Here is a 5822-nt window from a genome sequence, read left to right on the forward strand (position 1 = left end):
ATCTCTCCCATCTCTACCTGAAGTGCTGCTATTGGACTGGTTCTAATTGCTCCTGTACAAATTCTTAAAGCTTGATGTTGTATATTGTCTAATTTTATAAGATGAGTGTTTGCTGCTGATCCATAAATTATACTTCCATAATCAATATTTGATCTAATTAATCCTGTATAAATTCTTTTTAATGATGTTCGATCTGCTCCCCAATCAATACCAGCCATACATCTCATAATGTTTAATATTTTTTTGCATTTATCTATGATTTTTTCTATATGTACTTTCCATATAATTTTTTCATCAAACCATATACCTAAAAATTTTATATTTTTTACTTGTTCTAAAACTTGATTGTATAATTTTAGTTTGATATTTTCTCTTTTCCTTTTCTGTGTAAACACCATTACTTTTGTTTTTTCCACTGAGAATTTAAATCCCCATTGATTTGCCCATTGTTCTATTCTAATAATCTCATCCTGTATTTTCTTTTCAATAAGTTTGATATTACGACCCCTTTTCCATATAGCTCCATCATCTGCAAATAGTGAGCAACCGACGTCCTTACCAATATTTTTAAATACATCATTTATCATTATAGAAAACAATAACGGACTTATAATACTTCCTTGAGGAGTACCATTATCTATTATATATTTATCTGACAATTCTTGACCAATTCTTACTTGTATTGTTCTATTTGATAAAAAATCTTTAATCCAGTTATACATTTTTCCAGTAATACCCATTTTATGTAATTTAATTCTGACATCTCCCTCCTGGTCTCAGCTCCTTAAGAAGGCCAGTGATTAGGCCTTGATCAACAGCACCTGCCAGGAAATGCTCTAGAGCAGAGGGTGGAAAGAAACACACACACATACACTGCGCACCAACACAGAGCCCTGACAGTCTATGGAAGCGATGGAGAGATCAAAGAGGTAAGCTGCAGATAACGGTAAAATGACAGCTAGCTTGATTGTTAAGGTGTTGATATAACTTACTGGCTGTTGTTTTAATAACACAGCTTCGTACCTCCTGCTAATGTTAGAGCTGTGCGCTCACTTTTAGCTCCTTAAGGACATCACCGTATTGTGTTTTTCAATAATATTAAACAAACAGTTTTGGAATCTGTTTGGTTGCCCTTTTTGCCTTGGAAAACACATGATCCAAATGTAATCAGTGATGTTCTGATGCTAGCGTTAGCTAACTCTTTAACTATGTTGGGGTCTTGTTTAAAGGTTGTGTTCATTCAATTTGTGGTAGCATTAACATTTTAAAAGGTATCTCACTTGTAGTTTGTCAGTAACATTAGTAATGGGATTACAGCTTTTGTTACTACTGTGAATTCCTTAACTTTTCTCTGCTATTGTTTAAGAATTTATATTTTTCATGTAGCCTTCTATGGCAGGGGTGTTCAAAGTCAGTCCTCGGGAGATCCTGACGTTTCCCTGCTTTAAGACACCTGATTTAGATCATTGCAGCTCAGCAAAAGCCTGTTAATCAACCCTCAATATTAGTTTTAGTGCTGTTGTTCTCATGCATCAGGAAACGTAGCACATTGTTGAGGCAATGATTTTGTATATACTTCTTGTTTTTTAGACATTTGTTGATATTTATCAAGGGCAAGTAAAGTAATGGAATCTTGTATGGCTTGTATGGCTCCGCAGCCTGCGGGGTGGGGCCGGGGCGTGAAGTGCCTCATTTGCATTTACAGGAACCATAGCAAAATGAGATGGTCAAAAAGGAAGCTTAAAAAATGAGTAAAATGAATGCCTGGGGAGCTAAAATAACGACAATGTCAAACCACAGCATTGCAGTTCCTCTTTATACAGACAACATCTGAACGATATAATTAGGAAAAAGAAGGATTTAAAAGCATGATATGTCTCTTTTTAAACTAATACATAGAACATGCAATGTGCTCATAAAATTATTCGGAATCAGAGGCCCTTTGTGAGATGAAGGATCTGCAATCATCACATTGCTGTTGTGTACCTGTTCTATATTTATTTGTATACAGTGTTCTTTAATATTTTGGTTTCATATCTTTCTCTTGCAGAAACAAGATCCGAAACAAGAAGCATGCATTTTTCTGTGGCTAAGAGTATGGACTTCCAGCAACAAAGAAATCAAGCAAATAGGGCTCAGCAATTTTCCTTTTCTCAGAATATAAGTTTTTATTTTTTATACCCATTCATTCTACACCCAGTTTCCCGGATGAGGTATCCAGAGTGTGACAGATCCAAGGTGAGTTGTCCAAGACTGAGTTTCAATTAGACTTCTCTGTGGGCACTGATCCCCTGCACCATTAATCAATTGATTTCAATTAAAGCCATCTAAGAAATGATTAAATAATTACCTTCAGGCTCAGGGAGTCATATATCCTTATTATGGGAGCCCGTTGGTCATCAGCTTGAGACTAGTAGCAGATGTGACACAGCAAATTAGGAAGCTAGATGATTAAGACAGGGAGTAAGGGTGGTTAAAACAAAGACAAAACATTATTTAGTCTTTTGTGTTCTGTTGAGCTGAAATGTAAATGCAATGTCATATCAGAGAAACGTTCTGTGCCTATAAATCTGAAATTTGTGTTTTTATTTCAGTTTCCGGAGTGCACCATGGCTGGCTGCTGACTGAGGCAGGATGATGAGGTCAGCAGGTGAATGTGCATCAATGGACTTGGAGGGGTGGCACCGGAAATGTCATGAATGCCTGTCCGCACTAATGCAAGGTCCTGTCCCTGTCATCATGCAGATGGTTAGCTGTGTGGAGAAGAATTAATGTAGATAGTGAAAAGTAAAAACGTTTTGACTCTCCAAAGATTTTTGCTTTCTAAAGCAAAATGCTCAAATAAAGTAGACTTTGCTTTTTAGACTGTTTTTCTTCATAAAAAGCTAGCTTGTATTTTTTCAATTTTCATATAGTTCTCTACCAGCAGCAGAAAGCCATCATATCAGTCTGAGTTTATAGACAAGTAAAGAAATCCTGGGCGTGGCCCATGGTGTAACAATGCAGGACGCGACCTATTTATGCAGGCCGCTGTCCTTGACACATTGCCCCGGATTCAAGCCCTGACCCTGGATGCGTCTGCCGCATGTCTTCACCCTCTCTCTACCATACTTACCTGTCTGCTAACAAAATAAAGGCCACTGGTGGCACAAAACTAAAATAAATACTAAGGGTTGGAAGGCTAAGAGCTTGCTATACAGACCCACTGCTTTAGCTGTTTTTTACTGTTTAAAATAACTCAAGCTAAGAACGTTAAATGCTATATTATTGTGTCCATATTCAGTGTCTACACTTCTGTTGGAGACTGCTGGGTTTGTCTCTGTTTTCTGAACTGCATGTTTGTTACCTTGTGAAATTACTGAGACTTTCAGTTGTATTTATAAACTTCGATCATTGCAACAATTCAGTCTACTGGGCTAATTACCAAACATGTATAAGACCTGGAATATCATCAGAAGGTACCATTTTTAATGTTGTGCGAGTGACAATATGTCGAAAAATCCAAAAGTTTACTTCTCTCTTTGGTGGACTTAGATTGACAGTATACAGCAGACTGACAAGTCACACCTGATCACATTGGCATAGCTGCCAGCTGTGTAATTATACAAAGTAAAAGGAGTTTTTCACCTCAGGAAACATTGACTAGTTGATAGTATTTCCTCTGCTCTAAGTATTTATTTACTTTATAGCAAACGTACTGTGATATTATTTGTTTCTACTACAGCTAAGGGAACTGTTACTGATCATCCTTTAAGGAAGCAAATGGTTATTTTAAAAACTTGAATAATTCTCACATCCTGGAATGAGGCATCTCCTTAAGAGCTAAAGAGGGAAAGGACAGGTCAAACCGTGGAAACTACCGCCTTATTAGTGTGCTCAGTCAAGATTATAAGGTCTTCACACATGTCTTAGCCAAAAGAATTTAAAATATCCTTACCCAGATAATTAGCTTGGACCAGACCAGTTCTATCAAGCAGAGACAAACACAAGACAACATTTGAAGAACACTACACAATTGATTACGTGGTTAAAATAAAGATAAGATGATTCTTATGAGTCTGGATGCCGAAAAGGCTTTTGATCGGATTAATTGGGAATTCTTGTACAAGGTTTTGGGGCAATTTGGATTTCATCAGTCATTTATTTTAGTCATACAAGGATTATATAAATATCCAAAGGCAAGAATTAAAATTAACAGAGCTCTCTCCAAACCATTTGACTTACAGAGAGGGACAAACCAGGACCAACCTGGGGTGCCCGTTGAGTCCATTATTTTTTGCTCTTTTCATTGAGACCCTGAGTCGAGGTGTTATTCAGAACAATGACATCACAGGAGTGAAAATATTTAATCAAGAACTCAAGATCTCCTTATTTGCTGATGTTCAAAAGATGGAACCTGATCCAAACCTTAAATTTTGAATCATGTATTGATGTGACTAAAATGAACATTCTGCCCAGGATGCTTTATCTTTTCTCAACACTTCCAAATGAAAGTTTGGAGTGGGGTGCACTGCATGGTGCTCCCCCCATGCCCACAAGTCCCTTTGTTCACACACCCCAAGATCATACTGTTGTGTTGCTTTGCAAATGTGAGCAATGAGGGGGTGGCTGCCAAGGCAAGCCTGACTGAAGCATTTTTACTATTGATCTGTAATCATCCCCTACTAATATATCTATCTAAATATACACTCACTGGCCACTTTATTAGGTACACCTTGCTAGTACAGGGTTGGACCCCCTTTTGCCTTCAAACCGGCCTTAATCATTTGTGGCATAGATTCAACAAGGTACTGGAAACATTCCTCAGAGAGTTTGGTCCATATTGACATGATAGCATTACACAGATGCTGCAGATTTGGAATCTCCTGTTCCACCACATCCCAAAGGTGCTCTATTGGATTGAGATCTGGTGACTGTGGAGGCCATTTGAGTACAGTGAACTCATTGTCATGTTCAAGAAACCAGTTTGAGATGATTCGTGCTTTATGACATGGCACGTTATCCTGCTGGAAGTAACCATCAGAAGATGGGTACACTGTGGTCATAAAGGGATGGACATGGTCAGCAACAATACTAAGGTAGGCTGTTGTGTTGACACAATGCTCAGTTGGTACTAACGGACCCAAAGTGTGCCAAGAAAATATCCCCCACACCATTACACCACCACCACCAGCCTGAACCGTTGATACAAGGCAGGATGGATCCATGCTTGTTGACGCCAAATTCTGACCCTACCATCTGAATGTCACAGCAGAAATCGAGACTCATCCGACCAGGCAACATTGTTCCAATCTTCTATTGTCCAATTTTGGTGAGCCTGTGCGAATTGTAGCCTGAGTTTCCTGTTCTTAGCTGACAGGAGTGGCACCCAGTGTGGTCTTCTGCTGCTGTAGCCCATCCGCCTCAAGGTTCAATGTGTTGTGCATTCAGAGATGCTCTTCTGCATGCCTTGGTTGTAATGAGTGGTTCTTTGAGTTACTGTTGCCTTTCTATCAGCTCGAACCAGTCTGGCCGTTCTCCTCTGACCTATGGCATCAACAAGGCATTTGCACCCACAGAACTGCCGCTCTCTGGATATTTTCTCATTTTCGGACCATTCTCTGTAAACCCTAGAGATGGTAGTGTGAGAAAATCCCAGTAGATCAGTAGTTTCTGAAATACTCAGACCAGCCCGTTTGGCACCATCAACCATGCCACGTTCAAAGTCACTTAAATCACCTTTCTTCCTTTTATGCTCGGTTTGAACTGCAGCAAATTGTCTCGACCATAGCTACATGCCTAAATGCATTGAGTTGCTGCCATGTGATTGTCTAATTAGAAAT

At 38.9% G+C, this 5822-nt stretch overlaps 1 long non-coding RNA gene across 1 annotated transcript; it reads left to right on the plus strand.

Moving 5' to 3' along the window:
• Positions 1-790: 790 nt before the first annotated feature.
• On the plus strand, positions 791-2863 carry LOC124858294. Its single transcript, XR_007035793.1, has 3 exons — positions 791-929; positions 2051-2238; positions 2595-2863. It is a non-coding gene; the product is annotated as an uncharacterized LOC124858294 (long non-coding RNA).
• Positions 2864-5822: the final 2959 nt, after the last annotated feature.

This window comes from Girardinichthys multiradiatus, chromosome 21 (assembly GCF_021462225.1).
Source record: "Girardinichthys multiradiatus isolate DD_20200921_A chromosome 21, DD_fGirMul_XY1, whole genome shotgun sequence".
Taxonomy (NCBI): domain Eukaryota; kingdom Metazoa; phylum Chordata; class Actinopteri; order Cyprinodontiformes; family Goodeidae; genus Girardinichthys; species Girardinichthys multiradiatus.